Source organism: Mustela nigripes, chromosome 2 (assembly GCF_022355385.1).
Source record: "Mustela nigripes isolate SB6536 chromosome 2, MUSNIG.SB6536, whole genome shotgun sequence".
Classification (NCBI taxonomy): domain Eukaryota; kingdom Metazoa; phylum Chordata; class Mammalia; order Carnivora; family Mustelidae; genus Mustela; species Mustela nigripes.
The window spans coordinates 28,879,493-28,907,263 of record NC_081558.1 but is presented as its reverse complement, the minus strand read 5'-3'; the positions used below and the strand labels follow the sequence as shown (position 1 = coordinate 28,907,263).

General features: G+C 38.3%; 1 protein-coding gene across 14 annotated transcripts in view; it reads left to right on the top strand.

Annotated features, from left to right (window-relative positions):
- FHIT (fragile histidine triad diadenosine triphosphatase) overlaps positions 1–27,771 on the top strand; it is a 1,435,937-nt gene that overhangs the window by 384,893 nt on the left and 1,023,273 nt on the right. For 2 of the 14 annotated variants that reach the window (XM_059390066.1, XM_059390075.1), the window contains one exon: positions 1,013–1,072. The exons of the other annotated variants lie outside the window; for them this stretch is intronic. The gene's annotated coding sequence lies outside the window, so the exon portion shown is untranslated. The remainder of the gene's footprint in view (positions 1–1,012; positions 1,073–27,771) is intronic. 14 annotated transcript variants of the gene reach the window in all.

Sequence of the window (27,771 nt, the reverse complement as noted above, 5' to 3'; positions counted from 1 at the left end):
AAGGTTAAACAGCTACAAAATCCAGTTGTTATGTTTTGTGTAGCTTTGAGAGTGATTCCGGAATTGAAATGAAAATTCATGCAGCAGCAGGAGGCTTCTACAATTGTCTCCTACAATGGCAGGGGATCGTTCTTGGTCAGTGTAGGATAAATCTTAGAAAGAGACTAGACGATGGGGTAAAATAATCACATGTCTTTGAATGGTCTCATTGGAAAGGTAAATATGCATTTTAAAAAGTAGCAATAAAGGAAGAGAAATGCGTTTGTGCAGTAAAATTTCCCCAGCATGTTGTCAGTGGACTGTGTTCATTTAACTCCTCGCAAGAACTCATGAGCCTACCCCTCTCCTTTTCTACCACCGCTTCTTGTTTTTATTCCCTTAACCATTACTCCCATTCTGGGGTCTCAGCAAACAATTCAGCATGTATAATAAATATAATACTGAATAGCCCCCATGTTCCAGAACACAAAGATATTGTACTCCTTCTCTTGCTTCCAGCCAAGACCCAGTCTCCTGTTTTCACTTTATACTATCTGCCCACTTACCTTTGGCCCTGCCTTTCTTTCCTCGATTCACGATCACTTTAAACTCATAGGTTTATGCAATTTTTACAATTAAGGGATTGCCCCTCAAATTTGTAGGATCCTCTTTGCTTAGAAAGACTTCTTTTTCCTCTCCTAATACTAACAGGCATATGTTTCAGGACTCCAAATACCCACTCTTTGCTTTTTCTCTTCTTTAAGAGGACTCAGATTTCTGCTGTTTACTGTGGGATCTCAGTTAACTCACTTAACCTCTCTGGTTTCTTCTCCCATAAAATGAGGCCAGTTGTAGGAACTACCTCATAGAATGGTTTTGAAGGATGAGATGGCCACTTATGTAGAATGATTAGCAAGGTACCGCACATACAGAGGCTCTCAAGAAATGCTAAGGGTTATTATTAGAAGAAAATGTGTACTACCAACTCTGTTGGTATTTAAGGATAATATTTTCAATATTCTATTTCTCTTAGGGTGTTACCTATTACGGTTTTCAATGAAGAATGTAGGAGTAACTGAGACCAAAAAATAAGGTAAAATAAATAATGTGGTAAAGTACCATGCAGATAATCTTTGGTAGTCATGAGCCTGGACGAGCCTCATTACTTTGAGATTAAATGCTCCCACTGTAAGAGCCAGCAGATCTGACTGATGTTTTATCATTTTATCATTTAACTTTATGCTGTGCTTTTATTCCAAATCTTCTTATGTACTTCGGAAGATGATCAAGGAAGCTCTGAGTCTGACTTATGTTTCTACTTAAAACCAAAACCAAACATTGCTAGATGAGATAATGAGCGGAGGTTAAGTGTTTTGAGGAGAGAATTTCAGAAATGCAAAGTAATATCTTCTAATTGTTTTTACTTCTTTCCACTTCTAGTATGGCTCAGTAAGGTTTATTGAATCTGACACTCTCACAGATAGCAACTATAAAATACAAGACAAAAAAATTACCTGAGGCCCTAGAGAGTGAAAATAAACAGGTATATTCTAGAGGGGAATTGAGATTCAAAACTTGGAAGCATGGACAAGTGCAGGGTATGTTCCTCATTTTACAACTTTTAGACTGAGGGTATGGTGAAATTAATGTCATTTAGGGTGGCTAATTTCAATAGAAAAACCACACTCTTTTTGGTTTGAAGCCCCAGCAAACAGAGTTCAGGGCAACCACAGTCATTGGAAAATGAAGCTAGAATTCCAGAAAGGAGAGAGGCAGACAGGAGGAAACTCCCAATTCTGTGTGTAAATCTTTGACTGGTCCCAAAGCCATGCTTGCGTGGAATAGACACAGCTAACATCAAAGAACTGAACTGAGATTTAAGTTGCTGCCCAGGAGATAGTTTTCAATTTGAGCATAACCAAATGAATTACCTGCTGTAACAAATAATTCAAGGCTCTTCAAAGAACTGTAATAGATTTCAGAGTCTTCACGCCATCATATTCGCATTCATACATTCGCATGATACAACCCCAAATTATATAACGTATGAAGAACCAAGAAAACATGACCCCCTTCTGAAGAGAAATGGCAATTACCTGAGATAACTCCAAGATGACCCAGATGGGGGAATTAGCAAAGATATTAAAGCAGCCATTACAACTATACTCAATGAAGGACAGAAAAATATACTCACAATGAATAAAAGCATAATAAATAGAAGCTACAAAAAAGAATCAAATAGAAATTCTAAACTTGAAAAATACAATATTGGAAACAAAAATTCACTGGTGAGCATATATTTGTTAGAAGTAACAGAGAAAGATGTCACTGAACTCGAAGATAAAATTAATAGAAGTTTTCTTACTGAAGAATAGGAAGAAAAAAGATTTAAAGAACTGAACAGAATGTTCTCCTTGTACCTTATAAGAGTAAAAAGTTCAGAAATTCTAAATAAATAAGTAAGTCAAAATAAATAAGTAAAATAATTTTAAAAATGAACAGAGAAAAATAAACAGAATCCCAAGGACCTATGTGACAAAAATTAAAATGTCTAATGTGTATAACTGTAGTCTTAGGAGAGGAGAGAGAGAATGGGACAGAAAAACATTTGAAGAAATAATGACCAAAATATCCAAATTTGGTGAAAAAAGTAAATGTATATATCAAGAAACTCAGCAAACTCCAAATAGGATAAATTTCAAGAAAACCATCCATAGGTACACTGTATTCAAGCTACAGGACACCAAAAAAAAAGAGAAAATCTTGACAGTAGCTGGAGGAAAATGGTATATTATCTTCCAGGGAACAATGCTTTATAATTATAAAGAAACTACATCGGAAACTACAGAGGCTAGAAAAAGTAAAAAAGTACTTTTAAAGTCCCCCCACCTCAAAAAAGAAAGGAACAACAACAAAAAACCCTATTAATACAGAAATCCATTTATAGTCGATATGTACCAAAAATATCCTTTGAGAATAGAGGCAAATTAAAGACATTTTCAGATAAAAGTAAACTAAGAGAATTCATTCATTGCCAGCAAACCTATACCACAAGAAATGCTAAAGGAAATTATTCAGGCTGAAGTGAGATAATACCAGATGTAATCTTAAACCTTCAAGAAAGAATGAAGACTATCAGAGATTGTAAATACAAGAATTTTTTTTCAGATTCGTATCTTTAAGATATATAGGATGCTTTATAGCCAAAATTATAACATTACCTTGTGGTGTTTAAAATGTACTGTGTTTAGATGTAGTGCATATGACAATTACAGGATAGAGGATTAGGGGGTATGGTAAATGGACTTACACAGTTGCATAGTTTTCAAATTTTATATGAGGTGGTATGAAATTAACTCTAAGTAGACTGAAAGGTCAAGAATGTATATTTGAATGCTTAGAACAACAACAAAAATTCCAAAAGATAAAATAGAATCCTAAATATTTTTGTTTTGTTTTTTATATTTACTTATTTATGTATTTATGTAATATATATTTATTTACTTTAGAATCCTAAAAATTTTTTAAATGACTCCAAAAGAATTGAGGAAATTAAGAACAGAGGACAAGAAACGAAAGAAGGAAACAGAAAATAAATAATAAAATTATAGCTCTAAATGCAACCATATCAGTAATTATATTAAATATTAATGGACTAAATACTTTATTTTTTATTTAGTTGATTTATTTTTATTAACATATAATGTATTATTTGTTATGGGTCTGTGATTCATTAATGTTACACAATTAACAGTGCTCACCATAGCACATACCCTCCCCAATGCCCATCACCCAGCCACTCCATCCCTCCCACCCTCTCCCCTCTGGTAACCCTCAGTTTATTTCCTGAGATTAAGAGTCTTATGGTTTGTTTCTCTGGTTTTGTCTTCTTTCATTTTTCCCTCTCTTACCCTATGATGCTTTGTCTTGTTTTTAAAATTCCTCATATCACTGAGATCATAATTGTCTTTCTCTGATTAACTTATTTTTTTTAAATTTTTATTTATTTGACAGAGAGAGAGAAATCACAAGCAGGCTGAGAGGCAGGCAGAGAGAGAGAGAGCTGAGCAGAGAGCCCCATGCGGGACTCTATCCCAGGACCCTGGGATCATGACCTGAGCCGAAGGCAGAGGCTTTAACCCACTGAGCCACCCAGGCACCCCTGATTAACTTATTTTGTTTAGCATAATAGCCTCTAGTTCCATCCATGTCATTGCAAATGTCGAGATTTTATTTTTTATGTCTGCTTCATATTCCATTGTGTGTGTTTGTGTGTGTGTGTGTGTGTGTTCACACACTTCATATCTTCTTTATTCATTCATCTGTTCATGGACATCTAGGTTCTTTTCATAGTTTGGCTATTGTGAACATTGCTGCTATAAACATTTGGGTGCATGTGCCCCTTCAGATCACTACATTGGTATCTTTAGGGTAAATACCCAGTAATGCCATTGCTGGGGCATAGGGTAGCTCTAGTTTAGACTTTCTGAGGAACCTCCATACTGCTTTCCAGAATGGCTACACCAGCTTGCATTCCCACCCACAGGGTAGGAGGGTTCCCCTTTCTCTGAATCTTCACCAACACCTGTCATTTCCTGACTGCTTAATTTTAGCCATTCTGACTGGAGTGAGGTGGTATCTCATGGTGGATTTGATTTGTATTTCCCTGATGCCGAGTGAGGTTGAGCACTTTTCCTGTGTCTGTTGGCCATCTGGATGTCTTTTTTTTTTTTTTAAAGATTTTATTTATTTATTTGACAGAGAGAAATCACAAGTAGTCGGAGAGGCAGGCAGAGAGAGAGAGAGAGGAGGAAGCAGGCTCCCTGCTGAGCAGAGAGCCCCATGCGGGACTCTATCCCAGGACCCTGAGATCATGACCTGAGCCGAAGGCAGCAGCTTAACCCACTGAGCCACCCAGGCACGCCATCTGGATGTCTTCTTTGCAGAAATGTTTGTTCATGTCTTCTGCCGATTTCTTGGTTGGATTATTTGTTCTTTGGGAGTTGAGTTTAATAAGTTCTTTATAGATTTTGGATCCTAGCCCTTTATCTGATATGTCATTTGCGAATATCTTCTCCCATTCTGTCAATTGTCTTTTGGTTTTATTGACTGTTTCCTTTGCTGTGCAAAAGATTTTGATCTTGATGAAGTCCAAATAGTTCATTTTTGCCCTTGCTTCCCTTGCCTTTGTTGATATGTCTAGGAAGACGTTGCTGCAGCTGAGGTCGAAGAGGTTGCTGCCTGTGTTGTCCCCAAGGATTTTGATGGATTCCTGTCTCACATTGAGGTCTTTCATCCATTTGGAGTCTATTTTTGTATGTGGTGTAAGGAAATGGTCCAGTTTCATTCTTTCAGATGTGGCTGCCAATTTTCCCAACACCGTTTGTTGAAGAGACTGTCTATTTTCCATTGGACATTCTTTCCTTCTTTGTCGAAGATTAGTTGACCATAGAGTTGAGGGTCCATTTCTGGACTCTCCATTCTGTTCCATTGGTCTATGTGTCTGTTTTTGTGCCAGTACCATGCTGTCTTGATGATTACAGCTTTGAAATAGAGCTCGAAATCTGGAATTGTGACGCCATGAGCTTTGGTTTCCTTTTTCAACATTCCTCTGGCTATTCGGGGTCTTTTCTGGTTCCCTATAAATTTTAGGATTATTTGTTCTATTTCTTTGGAGAAAGTTGATGGTATTTTGATAGGGATTGCATTAAATGTGTAGATTGCTCTAGGTAGCATAGATATTTTCACAATATTTGTTCTTCTAATTCATGAGCATGGAGCGTTTCTCCATTTCTTTGTGTCTTCTTCCATATCTTTCATGAGTGTTCTGTAGTTTTCTGAGTACAGATTCTTTTTCTCTTTGGTGAGATTTATTCCTAGGTATCTTCTGGTTTTGGGTGGAGCTGTAAATGGGATCAACTCCTTAATTTCTCTTTCTTCTGTCTTGTTGTTTGTGTACAGAAATGCAACTGATTTCTGTGCATTGATTTTATATCCTGCCACTTTACTGAATTCCTGTATGAGTTCTAGCAGTTTTGGAGTGTAGTCTTTAGGGTTTTCCACATAAAGTATCATATCATCTACAAAGAGTGAGAGTTTGACTATTTCTTGGCTGATTTGGATGCCTTTTATTTCTTTTTGTTGTCTGATTGCTGAGGTTAGGACTTGTTGAATAGCAGTAGTGATAGTGGACATCCCTGCTGTGTTCCTGACCTTAGGGTAAAAGCTCTCAGTTTTTCCCCATTGAGAATGATATTCGCTGTGGGTTTTTCCATCGATGGTTTTTATGATATATTATGATATATGATATATTATGATATATATTTATGATATATATGATATATATATATATTTATGATATATCCTCTATCCCTACACTGTGAAGAGCAGGGATGCTACTCTCCAAGAAAGAGATGCTATACTTTGTCCAATGCTCTTTCTGCATCTATTGAGAGTATCATTTGTTCTTATTCTTTCTTTTAATTTTTTGATTTGTTATTGATTATTATAGATTTATTTGTGGATGTTGAAGCCTTGCAGCCCAGAAATAAATCCCACTTTGTCGTGGTGAATAATCATTTTAATTACTGTTGGATCCTATTGGCTAGTATTTTGGTGAGAATTTTTGCATCCATGTTCATCAGGGATATTATGGACTAAATAAATAAAAAGCAGAGTTCATCTCATAATAAACTCTTAATCTCACAAAACAAACTGAAGTTTGCTGGGTGGAGGGGTGTTGGGAGAGGGTGGTGGGGTTATGGACATTGGGGAGGATATGTGCTATGGTGAGTGCTGTGAAGTGTGTAAACCTTGCAATTCACCGACCTATATCCCTAGGGCTAATAATACATTGTATGTTTATAAGGAAATTTTAAAAAAAACTTTAAAAAGCAGAGCTTATCAGAATGGGTTAATAAAAAAATAAGAACACCTATACTCTGTTACAAGATAACCTTTAAATGTGAAGATACAGATAAGTTTATAATAAATTGATGGGAAAAGGTACACCATGGAGACAGTCAGCATGAGAAGTCTAGAGTGGCTATATAATATCAGACAAACTAAACTTTAAGATAAAAAGTATTACCAGAGATAAAGAAGAATATTTTATAATGATAAAATTGTCATTACACTAAGGTGACATAAGAACTTAACTGAATGAAAATACAATAAAATTCCTAGTGAGATCACTTTAAGTGTTTTTGAGTCCAGAATCTTTCTGAGGACTATTGTGAGTTGAGATATAGGTATATCATCATTTTAAGTTAACAGCCATTTAGTAAAATTGTGAAATCAAAGCTCAAGGCAAATGAAAAAAAAAAAAAGCATATTTGGAGAATATAGCTATCTGTATATTAACTGCCTATAAGTTTTTCATTACACATTGTTATGCAATGTTGTGTTTGTTTCATTTAATGCAATTATGTGTTTGAACACTTCCCATGATCCAGGATTAAGTGAGGGATTTAATTCCTCAAACACAGTTCATATTTAATTGGTATGTACCAGAATAGCTATTAAGTATATTCTGTTTAATACCCTCACCATTACTAGTCATTAAATATTTTGAATATTACCCCTGCTTATAATAGTTACATAAATTAGAAGCTTTTCACTCATTTGTCAGTGGAAGAATCTATGGCTCTGAGATTCAGTATGTTGCCTAATGTCATGGGACTGTGGATGGTCAAGCCAGCCTTTAAGTCCAAGTTTGTGTTGCTTCCAGAGCTCGCACTACACCATTTCTTCTGAGGAAGTATCACTGATCCATTATTATTAGGGTATGCATTTGAGGATCTACAGTTTCATTTCCTGGACTCCCTTTGGGACAAAGGAATATTTTTGTGGTATATCTGCCTACATTCTGGATACAGTCAGTGGCTGTGACTCATGGGGAATTTGCTCTTTGAGACAGAGACAGACCCATGATTGTGGCCCAGTTCTCTAGTACGCTAGTGTATGAATTATCAAACCTGAAAACTTCATATGTGTTCATTCTTGATAGAGTTCTGTATTTCCAGTAGACATGTTTATAGTACAAAGTTAGAGATTGTTGACAACTTTCCCAGATTTCTATGTGCCCTAGGAAATGAAAGAAGGGTGGCAAGTCTGGATCTTGGACCAGCAGGAGGCTAAATTTTACATCAGTGCATGGAGTTCAGAGCAATAAGTAATTTCTAAATGATGTTTAAGAATTACACATTTGAGTTTTAGTACTTCTGATTAATAAAACTGCATTTATATCTTAAAGTCTCCATATTTCAGATTTTCCAAGTGTTACTATGCATCAAATAATAACACTGGATACTTCTGCAAATGTTCTTTCTGAATCTTCATAATAGTGATAAGCAATAGATATTATCCCCATTTTTGTAATTTATTTATTTATTTTTAGAGATTTTGTTTATTTATTTGACAATGAGAGTGAGACCCCTCTCACTCACAAGCCTCCTTACTAGCTAGCTAAAAAATCTGTACCTCATATGTGATGGCTTATAACCAATTAAAAGAAGGATAATAAAATATGCATAGAAAATCAGGAAACAAATCCATTAGCCAATATTGCTAATAGTACTGTAAATTTGCACTGAGTGCAAAAATTGACTCTGAGTTTTCTGACAGGCAGAGTAAAATGGGAAACATAGGAAGTTTCTTATTTTATTATTATTATTTTTAAAAAGATTTATTTATTTATTTGTTTGTTTGACAGAGAGCTAGAGAAAGAGCACAAGTAGGCAGAGGGAGAGGGAGAAGCAGGCTCTCTGCTGAGCAGGGAGTCCGACGTAAGACTCAGTTCCAGGACCCTGAGAGCGTGACCTGAGCTGAAGGCAGACACTTAACTGACTGAGCCACCCAGGTGCCCTGGAAGTTTCTTTTTCTTATCATCAGGCAAGTTAAAGTTATGTCAGAAGTTTCTCATATGATCTCTAAGTTTACTTCCTGTTTTTGAGATTTTATAAAAATGGAATAATGACACCTACCTTTCAGAGTCTTGACAGGATTAATTGAGACCACATTGGTGTGTAAATGTTAGTTTACTGTTGTTCTTATAGAACCCCAATAAACTCTCCTGGTAGAAATCTCAGGAGAGTTAGGCTATAATTAACTTTGTTTAAAATCCATACTTCGAACTTCTGTGGGTCATCTAGTTACTATTTATGTAAGTCCCCCTATGTTGTCAGCAACCATGAGAAGCATTTTATAGTCTTCTCCAAACAAAGTAGATGCTATTGTCCACATTTCATAAATAGGACACTGAGCCCCCAGAGAAGTGATGTCACTTGACAAGGTCACACATAAGGGTTTTGGTCAGAGTTTGAACTCCTATTTTTCTGTCACCAAAGCCCATGTTTTTTTCCGGTACATTACACTGCCTCTGAAATATTAAATAATGTAACAGTTTTGGCATTCTTTCCAGAAATCATTCTGCTTTATAATGTAATCACTGTGAAGAATCAGCCCTTACTGGGTTAGAATTTGTGTAATGTGAAATCACAAACAGAGTCATGACTCAAGTCTCCACGTAACCTCTGACAACATCAGAGAAACTTTTTTTATCTATATTTTATGCTTATGCTTTGTTTTTAAAAAGTAATTTCTTTTTTTTTTTTTTTTTAGATTTTATTTATTTATTTGACAGAGATCACAAGTAGGCAGAGAGGCAGGCAGAGAGGGAGAGGAAGGGAAGCAGGCTCCCTGCTGAGCAGAGAGTCCGATGTGGGGCTCGATCCCAGAATCCTGGGATCATGACCTGAGACAAAGGCAGAGACTTTAACCCACTGAGCCACCCAGGCGCCCCTAAAAAGTAATTTATTTGTCAACACTTGAGGAGTTGGAGAGTGACAGAGAGTAAGGTCACCCTGGGTGTACCAGTGACAGCTTTGCCTCTACAGTTGGAATGTTTCTCAACTGTAAGGCTTATTTAATGAAAAGAGACCCCAAAAAACCCTTTCTACTAATGTGTAGTGCTCTCTTGTCAGTTTGAAATGAGCAAACTGTCAGCCTGCCGATTACCATGCATACAGTATGTGCTCATTAAATCATGCACTGTGGGTTCCTTCAGGTTGTCAAACTGCTTAATTGAAAAAATGTGTAGTGTTGCTCTTATGGGAAAGAGGCACCAATCAAAGGACTGGAGAGCTTACTCTTAATATCTCAGAGTTTGCTTTCAACTGCAGCCAGGAATCATTCCGTTTTACAGTTTTGATTAAAGGACTATCCCTTCTGCATATTTTTTTGGTTTTGTTTATAATTCCAACACTGTAGTTACAATGGAGTTGCTTTTATAATAGAGCTAGTAAATCACTCTGCTGGCAGATAAAAACCAAAGGAAGGGGCTTGGGTTCTTTGTGCCGTCACAAGAAGGCTGACTTGGGGGTGTTGGGGCTGAAACACACTGGGGATGAGATGGGCGTGGGTTTTATATTTGCTGTGTTTCTTGTAGTGTTTTCATTGTAAGAAGTCTGGGCCTTATCATCACCTCAGTGGGTGGGTTAATCCTATCTGAAAGCTAGTAAATACCTTTAAGCTAGCAGTGTTACTTGATTTGTTTATAGGGTAGCTTTAAAAAAAATACCAATGCCCAACCTCTCCCCAGATCAAAGAAATCAGAATCTTTGGGGGTCATTCTTTTAAAAGCTCTATCCAGGTGATTCTAATGTGAGCCAAGGTTGAGAGGGATAGGCCTAAATTGATTCAAGTTGTCCAGTATTTAGAGCCAATATTTACTCAGCAGCTGTTAACGTTTCCCCCACAGGGTTTAAGCCTCTTAGCATTTCTGAAAGTTAAAAACTCTGATTTCTGGGCTCCACTTAGATCTATTAAAGAGATTCTTTGGAGACAGGGCCCGGGAATCCCCATTTTAATAAGAGTTCTAAGTGATTCTTATGTACTAAGGTTTGGGAATTTGCTAGATAAGCAATATGATCTTTATTAAGTGATCTTGAGTGGAACTTCTGATGAAAGTGCACAAATCACAGTAAAATCAGGGCAAGGCTTTTTTTTTTTTTTTTTTAAACATTAGGGATTTTGGTCCATTCATTTGGGCTAATTGGGATTATGCTTGGTTGTAATAGCGTCAGCTTTATTTGGGGGGACCCTCCCACTGTCTTGTGCTATATCAGAGCCAGGCATATACACACTTTGTTCTATTGCTTCTTTAACCTTTATATACCTGGCCCTAAGGACTAGGGCCAATGCATTTTTCAAAGGCTTAGGAAAATTTTTGAGAACGAGAAGAGAAAGAAAAATTATTTCGGTTTCACTGTATGTTGGAATTGCTGAATCAGAGCTATTAGATATTAAATGAAATGGCAAGAAAATAAAACATTATGCTTTTGTTATCAATTCCTTAATTTAGTAATTATAAAAGTTTACATTTATGAGTAAGCTGTCCTCTCTTCTTAAGAATTTCTGAAAATACATGATTGCTGAGAAATTTTAGCTAATTTTAAAATCACATAAACTAAATTATATATAACCAAATAATTTCAAATGCAAAAGTACAAAAATTTATTTTCAAAGATTTCACACCTGACAACCGTTTAGTGTAATGTATCTGATAGGAGATGGGGTTGAGCCTCCCAAAGAAAACATGCCTGGGGAAAGTCATGTAAGTATACCCCACAATATCTACTACAAAATTAAAGAATATTTAATTGTTCTGGGCTCCATTCTCATTGATAAAGCTAAAAAAGAAGCCTAAGCAAACCTTAAGCGTATGGTTGAGACTAAACTTTATTGCTCACCTTCCCTTCTCTAAAAAAAGAAAGGTAAGAAGATTAAAGAAAAGGATTAATATTTGTAGCAACAGATCAAACTGTCTTTTTTTTTTTTAAGATTTTATTTATTTATTTGACAGAGAGAGGGATCACAAATAGGCAGAGAGACAGACAGAGAGAGAGATGAGGAGAAGCAGGCTCCCTGCTGAGCAGAGAGCCCTATGCGGGACTCGATCCCAGGCCCCTGGGATCATGACCTGAGCCGAAGGTAGAGGCTTAACCCACTGAGCCACCCAGGCGCCCCCAGATCAAACTGTCTTTAAAAGTACATCACTTTCATAAAAGTGGAAACTGTTAATGAGCCTCAAATGAGACTGAAAAAGCACATTGCTCACTATTCTTCTTGCTCATTAGACTATACTTAAGAAATAGGGTTATTAGTAGGGAAACAACACATGACTAAAAAGAAAAGAAAAGAAGATGCTGCTGGAAATTTGGGAGCTTCTGAGGTTAGCTGATAACTAGAGCTAAGTATGTTCTATTTGAATTCTCTATTTGCATATTTTGGGTTCGATTGGGTAGGAAGTCACCAGTTGCAGAATTCTTCTGATTCATGGTGATTCCTGCTACTAACATCTTCCTTAAGGCATATCTTCCACTTTTCCAAGCCCCCACCCCTTGTTTTGTTTCTTTTGTAAAACTTAGCACAGCTGTTTTATTTGTTGGTTTACCTTCCTTTTTCACTATTTCTTCCCCTAGAATGTATGCTCCATGAAAGTATGAGTTATGGTTGTGTTTTACTGAGTCAACCATGGGGGAGAAAGGATTATAGCAGTTGATAGCTTTGTCCTTGCCAGCAGTGATCAGTCAGAAATGTCGCACTATTTAGGAACAAAGTTACAAATGCTTAACTATTCAGGAGATGTTTTAGAACAACCCCCCCGCCCCACCACATTTGGATTCTGTAACTCCACGTCATTAATAAATAAGAGATGGAAGAGAAAATATATTCAGATCTCACATAGACCTCTCTTACCTCTCCCGACATCCAAAAAGAAAAAAAAAATAAGCCAAAAGAATAAGTTTTCTATAAATTCTGTGACTTTTAGATGAATAAAATGGTTAATTGTTCACTTGGAAATGACTACTTTATATTTCTGGAGAGAGGCCTAAAAATTTCTTGGCAGTGCGTCAGCTGATTAATAATTTAGCATGATGATTGACTGGAGAATGGAAGTAGAGCTAATAGCTTCTCATTTTCCCCTTTATTATTTCAGACAAATTGTAAGTCATGGTGGAGGTGTGGGGTGTTTCTGGGTCAGTTGGCTCTGGATTAAAAATGGAGGGAGAGATTTGATCTTGCTAAGGTGTTGACTTCACCCCTAATGGAGCTGGGTGATCTTGTGATTTGTTGCTTCCAGTGCTTAGTGCTGCTATTACACTCCTAGCAAAGTCTGTGTGAACTCCAAGAAACTCTTCCCACGACTCTGCTGTGTGCCATATCACACTAGATACTGGTTCAGTTAAAATACCCGATCCAACACAATCCTAACCTTAACTAGTTCAAAAAATATGGCAGGAGTGGCACATACACCTACCAGGTAAAATATATGAAGTGTCTTAAGAGAGGGTTATGAACAAATACCATGGGAGACATTAGCTTATGGATTGATGTGAGGGACCTTCCTAACCGGGAATTAATGAATTGAAACAGTGTAAGAAAGTCACACTGTCTAGTACAAACAGCATATGTGGGTGGCAGCAAGGAATTAGAAAGTGGCTGGAAAAGGAATGCTTGTGTGAGAACCTGGGTGAGGTTTTTCAGGGGGACATACAGCTCTGGGTGTGTATGCAAATAGACAGGATTCAGATCAACTGTGTCCTAGAAGGACTGAAGTGAGTCCCATCCTAGAAAGTGCATGGGGCTTCACTTGGAAATTTCTACTTGTTCTTGAGAGAGGATGTGTCTTTAACAGGAGCCAGTGTTATCCTGGCTGTTTCCAGAATGCTAATGTTCTTCTGTCTCTAAGGGAGGAGCAGCTGAGCCCCTCGAATGAATCTCACAGATTCTGAAGAGAATTTTCGTTGAAATAAAATCGTCATATATTCGAATGCCAGATCTGCTTTCACTGACTGAATTTTTGCTAATATAATTGGGGCCTGAACGCAAGGACTTTCTTCAAGGAGCAAAAGATTATGTGTGCTTCCTGCCAACCCCCTTTGTCCTGTGGATTTAAGTAACTTTCCAAATACCCATGTTTCAAGTATTTGTATATGTTATTTTCTGAATTTTGTCCTTCTACAACTCCTGTGTTGAAGCCTAACCCCCATCTGGAGATAGGACCTTTAAAGAGCTAATTAAGGCTAAATGAAGTCATAACGGTGGACCTCTGATCTAACGTGATTGGTTTTCTTATAAAAAGAAGTAAAGACCCCAGGCATGCATGCACAGAGAAGAAAGACCATGTGGCACAGCAAGAAGGTTGCCTTCTGCAAAGCAAGGAGAGAAGCCTCAAGAGAAACCAAGTTTGCTGACCTCTGGTCTTGAACTCTCAGCCTGTAGAACTTTTGAGAAATATATTTATGTTGTTCAAGTGGGTGGTCTGTGGTATTTTGTTACGGCAGCCCTGGAAGGCGAATACGGTCACTGACAAATCTCCCTGATGGGCTTGGTTTGTGACCCTAAGTCAATGCAAAGTTGTACAGAACTCTTTCTTTGGGCCCCAGCAGCTATGGAAGCCCTCCAGAAATTACTCTCCTGTCCTCATTAAGCAGTGGCCAGCATAACCATAGTGTAAAGCTACTCATTTATGTGGAACAATTTTCTTACTCCACCACCCACTTATTCAGCAAACACTCATTGAGAGTTTGTTATGTGCCCGTAACACACAGATTATGCTGAGAAGGAGCAGCCAGTCTAGAAGAGGAAATGTAACAAGCACAGGAAGTGCTGTCATTTGCAGGAATGCTATGAACCTGCCCCAAGTGAAGGGATTCAAGGCATTGGAATGGCAGGGAGGATTTCTGGCAGAGATGGCATTGAAGGGGACTGGGATTTGGTCATGAAGAACTGGGCAATGAGGGAAGGACAGCTGAGGGGAAGGAACAGCGAGCAAAGGCTTAGAGATAGAAACCGAGGGAAGTTTATGGATAGATGCGTGCTTTAACTGAAATGCAGAGTATGGGAAGGGAAATTTCCCTTTATGAGGGTAACTTATCTCAGACTCAGAGGGCTTCTTTTCATGAAGGAGTGATGATATGCCAGGTACTATTCTATGTATGTCATTCCACTAACTCATTCATACTCATAATACCCCTATGAGGTAGGTGTTACTATTATTGTGAAATAGGACTGGGAAACTGAAGCAGGGATGGGTTACATTACTTGCCAATTACTAGTAATTTATGGAGCTGGGATTTGAACCTGGGCATCGTGGCCCCAGAGCTGTTGTTTATAGAGAAAAGGCCTGAGCATAAATACACTGGGACAAGAAGCAGAGCTTTGAGAAAGTGGGAGACTTGTCCTATTTCCTTGAGTGAGGAAAAAGGCAGAGCCCCTGCCTCCAGTAGCCACGAGGGGAATCAAAGTGCCCTTGGCCACCTTCCTCCAAGTTAGCCATGTTTGCAGCCATTCGTGGAGATAAATCGTTGGTACAGGGAAACAAAAGTGTTTTTCAGGCGCTTTGCTGCCATGGTTTAGCCTAGGACAGGGTTATGAAAGGAGCTTTTCTGCATCCACTGCCTTCCGGGGTTACATTCTTAGTGAATCTACCGCCTCAAAATGGAGCTTGTTAGTTGCGCGTCATCTGAGGGTGGCAATTAGTTGCATGTGTTTGGTTGGGTGCCAGCCCCCGGGGCGCCAGACCTCAGTGGGGGAGCCACTGTTTGTCATGAATTAGTCTTTAAATAAAAGCAAGTTTTTAAAATGGAGCATGCTAATTTGGGTTTTGCTAACCCCCTCGGAAGAAGGCTAGGCCTGTTCGGTGCCAGCTGGCTGATTTGGCATTCATCGAAAAACTGGGTCCCTACCAAAAATCGCTTTGCTCCCGCCTCCCACTCCGAGAGCAAAATGGCAGTGAGGAGCCGGTTGGCACCGAGAAACAAGGTGAAACAGGGGCAGGGACAATACAGTCATCGGATGATTAAAGGGAATCGAGCTGCCATGGTATTCCCGCTTCTCCCGCCACCTTCGAAAGGAAGGTCTGCTCGGCTCTTTCCCCGCTCAGGCTGTCCTCAGCCGCCCATTCAGCGACTCTCTGCATAAAAGGCTTCCTCATCCAATTGCTTATACACTGCACCTTTTATGCTCTTCCAAGTCATACTTAAGGGATTATCACTGCAGCTTTTAACTTCCCCCAGAAAGAGCTGAATGAGCGTGAATGGGGCGGAAGACTCTTCAGTGAGAAAGTGTCCCCCACCCCAAAATGCTCACAAAACCCCTAATCACGACGTTAAGAATGCCACCCTGTTTTTGGCGGCGGCTGGCTACAAACGCGCTAATTAACAATTACTGTACATATAGGCGATAATTACAAGGAGTTGTGTCGCACACCCAACTGGTGGCAACAGAATGCAGCGCACAAACCGGCCCCAGTCGCCTGAACATGGTCCTCTTTCAGGAGAAGGGCGAGCGCACCCATCAAGGTTCGGAGTCTTGCAACTCCGCACCTTGCCCCATGCCTGTTCATTGGAAGATTTGTCTTCTTAACACTTTCCAGGTTGGGTAATTGGACCATAAGAAATGGCAACTGTGATGGGAACAACAGTTGAAAACAGGAACTGCCCCATTATTTATGTATTATCTATTATCTATCTATCTATCTATCTTCATGTTGACGAGCAGTCACCCCTCTGTCTTCAAGTGGGACCGCTGTGTGCTGGGAGCGGAGCTGTGTAGTAGGCAAGGTGGAAAAGGAATTTAAATAAGCCTTACATTTGTCCTGAAGATTCAGGAAAGATGGAAGCTTTTTTTCTCATACGAATGTATTTGTGCAGCAGATTGCTGGGAAATATGGGTCGTCCTGGTTACTAATGTGGTGTACATTAAATTTCCTGGAGTGAGGTTTTCTTTTCTTTTCTTTTTTTTTTTTTTAAACTTGTTTATTGGCCGCTGGTGCCTCTGTTCTTCTGAATGCAGCCTATTAAGTTTGCTAATACACGGACACCCCGTTTCTAAAAGACTTGGCCTGAAAGCCCTCCTGACAAGATGGGAATTTGTTTGTTGTTATTGTTATTGTTTTTACAAATGTTGAGGCAAAATTGACAATGAAGGGCATTTTGAAAACTTCAGCCCTGTAAACAGTTTAAAGGGGGGAGGGCAATTTTATTTTCTGAAGGCAGTGCATTTTGGAGTTTCTTTAAATGCTCATTTAATATTTTGGGTCTCAGCAGGACAATGTGTTGCTTTTAAAAATAAGAGTCGATAATGAGCCCATGGAGCCTTTAATTTATGATGTATCTGACAGCATTGTGGTAGATCTGATACGGGATGCATGCGACTAGGTCTGCAAGCTGAAAATAAACCAACTGGTATTTATTCTGAAAACATCCCGAGAACACCCTCCTGTTAATGGCCCATGGCTTGATCCAGCATCTGGTAAACTAATATATTATCATTTTTACCATGAAAGTCAGCACAAATCATTAATGATTCTGGCAGCCATTTGCCTTCTTCTCTTGTCTAGAATATGCCAATTACCATGAAATTATTCTTATTAGCAACATGATTAAATGATAGTAACCTGACTGTAACTTGTTGACAGAAATTTTTTCATATTGACAATAATGAACTGTACATTTGAGGCCTTGCTGTGTTCTGTTAAACAGGAAGGTTGGATATTATATGCTTCTAACCCTCATGAACAATACTGTGTGAATTGAAGGAAATATACTATCTTACAGGTTTGTTTCAAGGTGGGAACTTACCATTTTGTTCCATTCTTTGAGAGAAGGAATCACTGTTTGCCTTTGAAAATGGGGTTCAGGAACTGCTTTGAGATATGCACACACAATCATCATCAGTATTTAGAACGTGGTGGGGTTCATTTCTCCTGTCAATATAGACAGTACCTGATTGTTTTCAATGAAATAGTCCACATAGAATCATCACCAGAGAATGAAATGATACCGTTCATTCCAGTGACTATGAAAACTACAGAGAACTTGAAACTGCCAGGATTTGGATAAGTTAAGTGTCATTTTTCTTTTACCCACGTGACCGGCCTAACTAGAAATGCCTATTAGGTCATTAGTCCAAGATATAGAAGAAGAATGAAGGAAAGAACAGCTACAGATCTTTGAAAATTGCTGGTAGGCATAGGACAGATTAGGCACATTCTTTACAGATCTAGGGAAACTAATGAATGCCAGCAATTCTGTGGCCCCACTTCATATCCTCTTGTCTCACTTGTTTCTTGGGCCATTGCTGTGGAAACCAGCCTGGGGCAGCTGTGACCAGAAGCCTCTTGCCTACGCTGCACTGGGTATCCCCACCTCCCACCCGAGAGCTTCTCGGACACTTCTGGTATGGGATTGACAGCCTGGAAACATAAGAGAGTAAATAAACCACAGAGTAATCCCTGAGTGGTGGAAGAGGGAATAAATGATGAATAAACGCTGTCCTCTTCCATGCCTTGTTCAGGCAATTCCAAAGCACATCCTACATACACGTATACATCTGAATCACATCAGGGTCTCAGAGAGGTCCAACAAGACTGAGGCCCAGTTGTCCACCATGGCGATTAACCTGAGAATCCATGCTTATGTTGGACTTCCCTCTGTGGACGATGTTGTTGCTGTCCCATCATGGTCAGCTTTGCTGGTGCAACATACCTGTACCCCAGCTCCTTAGTGTCAGATGTTACAGACTCACAGGTGGACACTTCTCAAGAGGATTTCCCTTGAAGAAGGAGCTACCTTTCCCAGACATCCCTGCAAGATTCCCGCGCTCCTGAGTATATTGCACTGGATAAGGAAGGGGGTGCACAAGATAAAGTTGGAAGGTAAGGATGAGTAGGATTTTAGATGGTATCGTATGCTGTTTTATTTTGAATGCCCATAAGGACAGAAGTGATAGCTTCCAGTTTATGGTTTTAAAATATGACTGTTGTGAGGAAAATAAGTTGGGTTGGGGGACAAGAATTAGATGTGGGAAGAACAATAAAAAAGCCACTGCAGTAGTCCAAGTGAGAAATGATCAGTTGGTCTAGAGTAGAATCAATAGATGTGAACTAGAAATTACTGGAATGTAATTCAAGACAGCTGGGATTAACTCTGATGATCACTGCTGTTTCCAGGCCTACACCTGAAGTGTGTGGGCACCACAGCAGGAGTACAAATGGAGGTCACATCCCGTCTATCTCAATGGTTAACAGTGATAAACTTAGCTAATAAACTGTTAAAGAAATATTTTTCTGCTTCTGCTATGAGAATATAACTTTTTAACAACAAAATCCAAAAGTATAGCTATGATTTTTATATGACTGAAAATTGGCAAGCTATCAGAAATAACTGAATTTGATTCTTACTGCACCTGTTTTATTATTAGGGATGGTATTTGGGTGGGTTTTTGAAAAGAAATGTTCATAAATTATTACATATTTATTCCAAGTGAGTTATTTCTTACTTATATCTTCATTTCACTAAAATTAATATGGTGGCATAGTAAAGGTGGGGTGTTTTCATCCTTGCTTTTGTTTGTTACATGATTTGTGTCTCTTGGCAGTAGTGATCTGATGAAGGGGACTGTAACTGAGGCCATGGGGCCAAGGTTAGCCACACTCCTTCATTCACCCATCATCTGTGGCTCCTTTAGTGCTGCAGTGACCAAAGTGAGCAGTTGAAACGTCCTAAAATATTTATTGTCTGGTTCTTTACAGAAAAGTTTGCTGACCTTTCACATAAAGAATTAAAAGCTAAGCTGCATTTGTATTTATAATATATAAAATATGAGTATATTTTCATTAATCTTCTAAATTAATGATATGTATTAGAAAGGTTCAATTATTTTTTGGATGTTTTCAAAAAAGACATTTCTTATAAAATGTCCAAATAATTTGTTAGCATTAAAAGGCAAGATGCAGACCTTTCAAATGATAGAAAAATGTCAAGTCACTTGAATTATTTTTTTATTTAAAATTTTTTTTTATTTTTTGAGATTTAAATTCAGTCTTATGAAGTGTTGTTATAAAAATAAGATGATTTTCAGTTTTGTGTTCGGTGTCTAGTGACCAATAGAAAGAATTGGTATCAGATTTCATGCATCTTACACTGCCATATACGTATATTCAATTTGTAGGAGAGCGTGCATTATTGAATATTATAAGCTGGGCCTAAGCCACCTTGTGTAACAGTTGTGAATATGGCTGGAATTTGTGAGGCTTCTGAAAGCACTGCCAGTGTCTGATGAGAGAGAATAGATGTGCAGCACTGCCGGGAACCGAGGCTTTTTTTTTTTTTTTTTTTTTTGGTGCAGAAATCTGTTGCACTCATGTTATCAGAGAGGAAAGAGCTGACAAATGAATTAGTCTTATTCACATCTAAGCCCTTCCTCTGTTCGACTTCTGTCCACACCACTGAGCCATGTGCAGTTTTGCACACGCACAACTCACAACCCTCCCTGACACGTACTCAGTCACCTTTTCTTCAGTGACATCAAGCAAGAGAGGTAGAGAAGCAGTTTCCGGGGCATGGATGACTTTAGGAACAAAGAATAGAAGTGACTAGTTGTCTTGTACAGGAACCAAGCACCCAATCCTGAGTAACAGAAACCCCCTTGTGTTTTCTAACCATTTTTGGTTGGGGTATGTTGTGATATAGGAGCCCCTCTGAAACGTGGGGTTCAGGATATGTCATATGATACAGTAATGCCGTACACTATGTGCGTACTATAGAAATGCAAGGAGAAATAAAGAGGAACATCATCACAGGATTTTAACCTCTGAATCTGTGGAAAAATCAAGTAGGTAAAAAAATAATCTGAACAAAATAATTGATAAAGATGAAGTAGATAATTATATCTAAACTTAGACCCTGATAATAGAGACTATAACTCCTTTTCACAGACCTTTGGAAAATTTGCAGTACCTGGCCTTTATAGGTTACAAAGAAATCACAGAGAATATCAAGAAGGTTGAAATAGTAGAGTTCCCATCACCTGATTCCAATGCAATAAAGTAGAAGTTCATTATTAAAATCTTACAAACTGGACATTTTAAAATGCCTCAATGAGCAACTCTTAATTCAAAGAAACATTCAAAATCCAACTTGAAATATATGTAGACAGCACTGATAATGAAAATATAATACTTGTAAACGTGTGGGCTACCACTAAACCCTGGGTTTAGAAAATGTATAGCCTGAAACACCTAAATAACAACGACAAAAAGCATGAGAAATAAAATGCTGTAATCCATCTGGACTACTATAATGAAATACCACAGACTAGGTGGTGTAAACCACCAACATGTATTTCTCACGGTTCTATAGGCTGGGAAGTCCAAGATCAAGGCTCCAATAGGCCCTGCATCTGGTGAGAGATCCCTTCTTGGTTCACAGAGCTTGTCCTCTCGCTGTGTCTTCACATGGGCAAAGGGTGAGAGAACTCTCTGGCATCCCTTTTATAAGGACACTAATCCCATAATGTCTTTTTTTTTTTTTTTTTAGCAGAACCCTCATTGACCTAGTTACTTTCCAAAGTTCCCACCCTTAAACACCATCACACTGGGGATTAGATTTCAACATACAAATTTTGGGAGGACATAGTCAGTCTATAACATAAGGGAATTAAACATCAGACTTAAGAGCAGGAAAATAAGTAGAAGGAATGCAGAAAGAACCAAATAAAACCAAGTTAAAAAATGAAATTTTCTAATCTAAAACAAACCCAGTGAGTATTGTGAATAAACCCAAATGCTGTTTCTTTGAAAGCAATGCAAAGCAATGTAATAATCCACCTATTAGCCTATTCAAGAAAAAGATGAGGAGCACAAAACCACAAAATTAGAAGTGAAAAGAACGATGAATAAAGAAGAAATCAAAAGAATAAAAGGAGAACCTTTGCAAAATGTTTTTCATACAACTTTGAAAATCTTAATGGAATGGATTTTTTTAATAGGCAAGTAAGTTATCTAAACGTACTTAAGAAGAAGAACTTCGACAACATTGGAAATATCTGAGGAAGCTGTCAAAGATATAAAAGAAAGCCGCAAATCTTTATGTTTTCAGAAACAAACTATTTGGTACTTTTAAGGAGCAGATAATGATGACACTATTTAACATAGGAATGTTAAGATTAATTTATATCCACATAATGGAATAAAAACTGTGCGGTTATTAGATAGGAAGTAGAGCTTCTGTGGTGACTATGGGACAATCTCCAAAATATATTAAGGGTGAAAAAAGCAAGAGGCAGAACCCTGTATCTGTTATATCATCTTTTGAGGTGTGTGTGCGTGTGCTTGTGCATGTGTGTAATACCTGTAGAGGAATAGAAATGCAACTGGGAACAATGGTTACCTCTGGGGAAAGAAAGTAAGGAACTGAAGACAGGTAAGAGGCAGATACTTTTTAATGTATGTGCTTTTGTACTTTCTGAATTTGAGTTCATTGGAATTCACTATGTGAATTCTTTTATCAAAATAAAATTATCCACAACACCGAGAAGGAAAACCACCACGTTAGGAAGCTAACGTAACGAACTTTGTTAAATCTGACAAAGACAGCACGAAATAGGAAACTATAAATCAGTCTCATTCATGGACTTATGATGAAAACTTACAGTGAAAGTTTATGAATATAATACATATTATTAAGAGAATATTAGCTGTATCAAATAGGGAGCTTATTCCCAGAACGCAATGGTGTTTCAGTAATAAGCAATGTACTGGTATATTCTGAACTTCTCTCCTGAATTGCCTCTCATGGGGTAGAGCTGTGTGTGCCCAGCTGTCGTTATCTATAACTATATTTATATGTCTATCTGCTGCATTTTATCAAATCTGAAATGCTGTCAGTTGTAAGATATCTGATTACAGAAATGTTAAAATGTGGAAAAACTGTTTATCTTCGAGTCAGTGAAGTACAGTGTCCTTATCCCTTCCCCTTTCTCTCCCTCCCTCCGTCCTTCCAGCCTTTTCCCTTCCCTGCCTTTTTCTTTGCTATCTATCTATCTATCTTCCTAACTACAGTATAGCCGAGATGTTTACTTAGGGGAAATAAGGTAAAAACCATAGTCCAATGGACTATGGACTATGGATACCATAGTCCAATCTGTGTATTTTTAAAATTAATACTTATACAGATATATTGTGTGTGTGTGGGTGTGTGTGTGTGTGTTTCCTTCCCTTAGCGGGATTTATAGAAAACTGTAAATAAGGATCATCTTTGAAAAGAAGGTGGGGGCAAGAGAAGAGAGTATTTTATTTTCTGTCTTTCTGTACTATTTGAATTCTCTAATTTTATTCTATCCTTGCTTTTATTTAAAAGGAAATCAATAGGCGTTTTCATGGCAGGAAAATATGGGCCGTTTGTTGCTTTGTAATAGAAGGTTCCAGAGAATCAACCAGCTCCCGCCAGTGCATTTCACCATCTTGGAGAACCCCACCCTAGCTTCGGGGTCCTTTCCTTCTAGTGGTGCAGTTGCACCCATCTCTCCCAGAGCTATAGGCTTTGTGCCCAGCCCTTACCAGCGACTGAGTGGTGAGGGAATGTAAAAGCCCAGGTCCCTTGCCAGTGGGAACACTCCCTTTAAAGGACTGTACCCCAAGTCCTACCTTTGTGTGGCTTCTTGCCACTGCGTCAGCTATTTCTCTTGGGAGCTGTTCCTTAATAAATCACTTGTATGTAAGTCTCCTTTTCAACATCTGATTCTGAGACCTTTATGTTTTACTTTCAATTTATAGGCTATTAAAAATAAATCTTTAAATGTCCTTGTATTTGTATGTATGTATATATAAGAAATAACATGCAGTAGAATCAAATTATACTGGGATTAAGGAAACGGGGGCTGGCTTCCTTCCATTGAAACTTCTTGTGTCTTATAGACATTAGAATCTTTTATTTATTTTTTATTTTCAGTTTTTAACCAGTTCAATCTTTGCTGTAGTTTCTGTACAAGGGTATCTGCCCACCAACTTTAGTATAGCTATTAATTTTCCTGTACATACTTAAAGCCCACACTCTTCAGCTACTCATAGCTAATGTATTATGCAAGTTCCTACCAATTTCTGGGTTTCATGTTGGTAAAGCACAAACTATCAATTCTCAGTGAAAAAAAAAAAAGAAATTTATAATTGAAGGATAGTCTCAAGGTGCAATTACTAATGGCTATAAATAACTCTGCCTACTTTAAGAAAGTCCTGCAGTATGACTCCTCAATAGTGGACCTCAGTGGGCAAGTGAATTACCAAAAAGCACTTTCCTTGTAGATTGCATTGGTGCCTTTGAGTCCAGGGTTCATTGTCAAATAAAGCATGTCATTTGGGTGCAGCAGCTTTGCATTTTTAATCGTGTTTGATCTCAGTCATTCATTTGCAACAGGTCTGCTGGCCATCATTGTGAACTGGCAAGGCTGTGATGCAAATGGTTATGCTCCTCAGGCAGTTTATTTATTCTGACGAAGTATTTATAATTCTCCTGTCTTTATCCTGAATGTGTGCCTGTATTTACAGCCATAAATTTCTCTGGATTTGAGTAGCTGTTGACAGCATGGTTTTAACTGTAACATACTCTGTGTGTGTGTGTGTGTGTGTGTGTGTGTGTATACACATCTATATACATGGATATTTATTCTCACACCCACAAACAGGGTAATTTATAGCATAACACACATACAGGCTTAAAAAAAAATCCCTGTGCCTGTCATAAACAGCAGAGTGTTTTTTCTATAGTATAGTGCTGGGTATTAGGGATAGATGTCATCTCAAGTGTTTCTTTCTGCAGGGGTAGGGTGAGGAGGTCTTGGGCAGCAAGCCGTCTTGATTGGAGGCTGCTTCTGCTGCTGTTGGGCCGGGCATCTCTCAACAGCCCCTGAGAGAGGTCGCCCAGTCTTCCAGCCCACTGTGCCTTTGTTTGGAAGGAACCCACCATCTGCAAGATCCCGGGAACTGACTCCTTAGTGAGTACCTGGTGGGGAGTCACTAGTTTGGAGAAGAGGCATGTCGACAACGGACTCGAACAAAACAGTTAAGCATTGCTTACATTCTGCTTCTGTTCCTTTTTATGTCTGTCTGTAATAAAGACACTGTCCGCTGCTGATTGTCGGACTTTGCTAGCATTGATTTTGCCTTTTTCAAAGGGAGACAAAGATTTAGGCAATCTGGGGATTGGAATGTTCTCTTCCGTACTTGCTCTTCCTCCATGGAGGACTGGCAATTTGTTGACACCGGACAGAAGACCTGAAATCTGGTTTTAGCTCATTACGTTGGGTCCTAAGTGTTTAGACATAGTCTATTTCCATATTTTATTATGAGTATTAGCTTTATCTCTCCTTAAGATTATAAGTTTCTTGAGGGCTGGAATAGGGCTTTGCATTTCACTTGTATCTTCAAAATATGTTGCATGTCCTCGAGGAGTACTGGGACATGATTGATGCTCTGTAAGCATTGATCAGTTGGACCCTCCAAGACATTCACTGAGCTTCTCCTTAACTCAGTCACAGGCTGTAATAATGGTCAGGTGGGAAGTTTGAGTTCAATGTTTATTTATTCAGTAGCTCAGAGAATTAGTGTATGGGATCATTAGCTAGGTATTTTATTGGGTTTGCATCAGTGTTTTTCATGCCTTTTTTTTTTTTTTCGTTTGCTGAGGAACTTACACTTTAATGGACTCTAGTATGGGAAACGATATGTACAACAGATGAAGGGTTGCTCTGTCTGAAACAGGGGTGGGAATGTAGGCTTAGATTGAGTGGCTTCATTTTCATTGCTCACTCTTCTCTCCTGCTCCATTTCCCCAGATATCCCCAAGCCAAGTGGTCAGTGAATCACCTCCTAGGATGGAGAGGGCTCCTCAGAGTATAGCTAAACCATTTATCTAAAGAAAGTGTCTTTGAGTATGTTATTAAATTTGGTCCACCATTTTTAAAAATAGACTTAATTTTTCTAGGGCAGTTTTAGGTTTACAGAAAAATTGAGCAAACAGTACAAAATTCCTGTGCACCTTTTCTCTCTACCCAGTTTTTCTATTATTAACATCTTCCATTGTGTCATGCATTTTATAATTGATGAATCTATACCGATACATTGTTATTAATTGAAGTCACTAGTTTATGTTAGGATTCTCTCTGTGTTGCACATTCTGTGTGTTTGGACAGATGCGGAATTTCATGTATCTGTCCTTGTAGTATCAGGCAGAATAGTTTTACTGCCCTAAAAATGCCCTGTGCTCCACCTGTTCATCCTGGGGCTGAACATTTTTTAAAGTATTCTGATGTTTATAAAAGTGGTGGTGGCAGGGAGTGGGTTTGTTACTAGAGAAGTTCTGCTCTGTCTCTTCATCACACTTGGAAAAAACTCCAGATTTACACTCCCAAAGAGGCTAATTGGGATTACAGAGTGATCCTGATTCTTCTCTGATAACTTAGTAGACCACCTACAGCTATGGTGTTTTGGAAGAGCAGTGATTCATCAGGGAAGCTAAATGTCAAGGTGAATTTCACTTGAATGATACCGTGCTTGTTTAGAACATGTTGTGATATGTTTGAAATGTGTATTAATATTAATTTTTGGCTTTTTATGTCTAGATTCTAGACCCTTTCTTCCAAATACGGACTTGTGAAGTACGTTTCCTTAGTTGAGGGGCCTGTCTTTCACTTTGGTGTGTTGCTAATTATGCACGCAATTTTTAAAGAATGACACTGACAATGAATACAAAATATTAATAAACCAACAAGACAAGCAGTTTTCAGAAATCACATTATGTATACTTAATGCCTAACTGACCTTTTCTGCAGTTACTTAAATCTTATAAAAATTCATTTAATTTCAAAGCCAGAGTATTAGCCTATTTATATGTAAATTGTCTTTAATTCATGCATTGATTTAAAAGACTAATCCAAAAGATCTTTTACCACAAGTGACCTTTTTGACTCTACACTTCTGGGAAAGCTGTGAAGTGGTTTCTTGGTGACCTCGCATCCACCTGTGGTACAACACACGCCAATTCTGGTCCGTATAAACTACTCACAATTGTATAGTTTCAACCAACACTGAATTATTAATGGTAGAGTTATTCTAGCTCGTATCAGAATTTTCACAGAACCATTTACGGGGATTGATTTCTTCCTTTCTCTTTCTTTCTTTCTTTCTTTCTTTCTTTCTTTCTTTCTTTCTTTCTTTCCTCCCTTCCTTTCCCTCTCTCCATCTTTTCCTCTTTCTTTCTTTCTTTCATCCTCCACCGACAATCTAACTGGAAGCTTCACTGAGAAACATAGTCTGCTGTTCAAGAGACACAGAGTCAGGGGCTTAGTAGTAGTGGTTACTGCCTACAACGAGCCTGGATATTAAAGCTTAAATTTATATTACTGCCTGCCCTCCAGACCTGAGAAGCCAGAGAATCTTAGGAAAGCAAACAAAAGAGATTAACATCAATATTCTTGCTGCAATGTGTATATTTAGTACTCTCTGGGTTTTCTCTCCGTGTTTAGTTCACCTTAAAGGACATCTTTCTTTCTTTCTTTTTTTCTTTCTTTCTTTCTTTCTTTCTTTTTTTTAATTTATTTGAGAGAAAGTGAGAGAGAGAAAGAGAGAGAGTAGGAAAGAGAGAGGAAGAGGGAGAGGGAGAAGCAGACTCCCCTCTGATCAGGGAGCCTGATGTGGGACTCGATCCCAGGACCCTGGGATCATGACCTGAGCCGAAGGCAGACACTTAAAGGACTGAGCCACCCAGGTGTCCCCACCTTAGGAAATATCTCAAGCCAGTGCTTGATAACACATTGTCATTTTTCTGGTATACATACAACTTGGAATTTGCTGGTGTTTGTTATTAGTGGGTAAAAGGCAAATAATGTAAATCTTAAGCAGTGTAAATAACTTGATGTAAAATTGAACGTGTCGTATAGGATATATGTGTT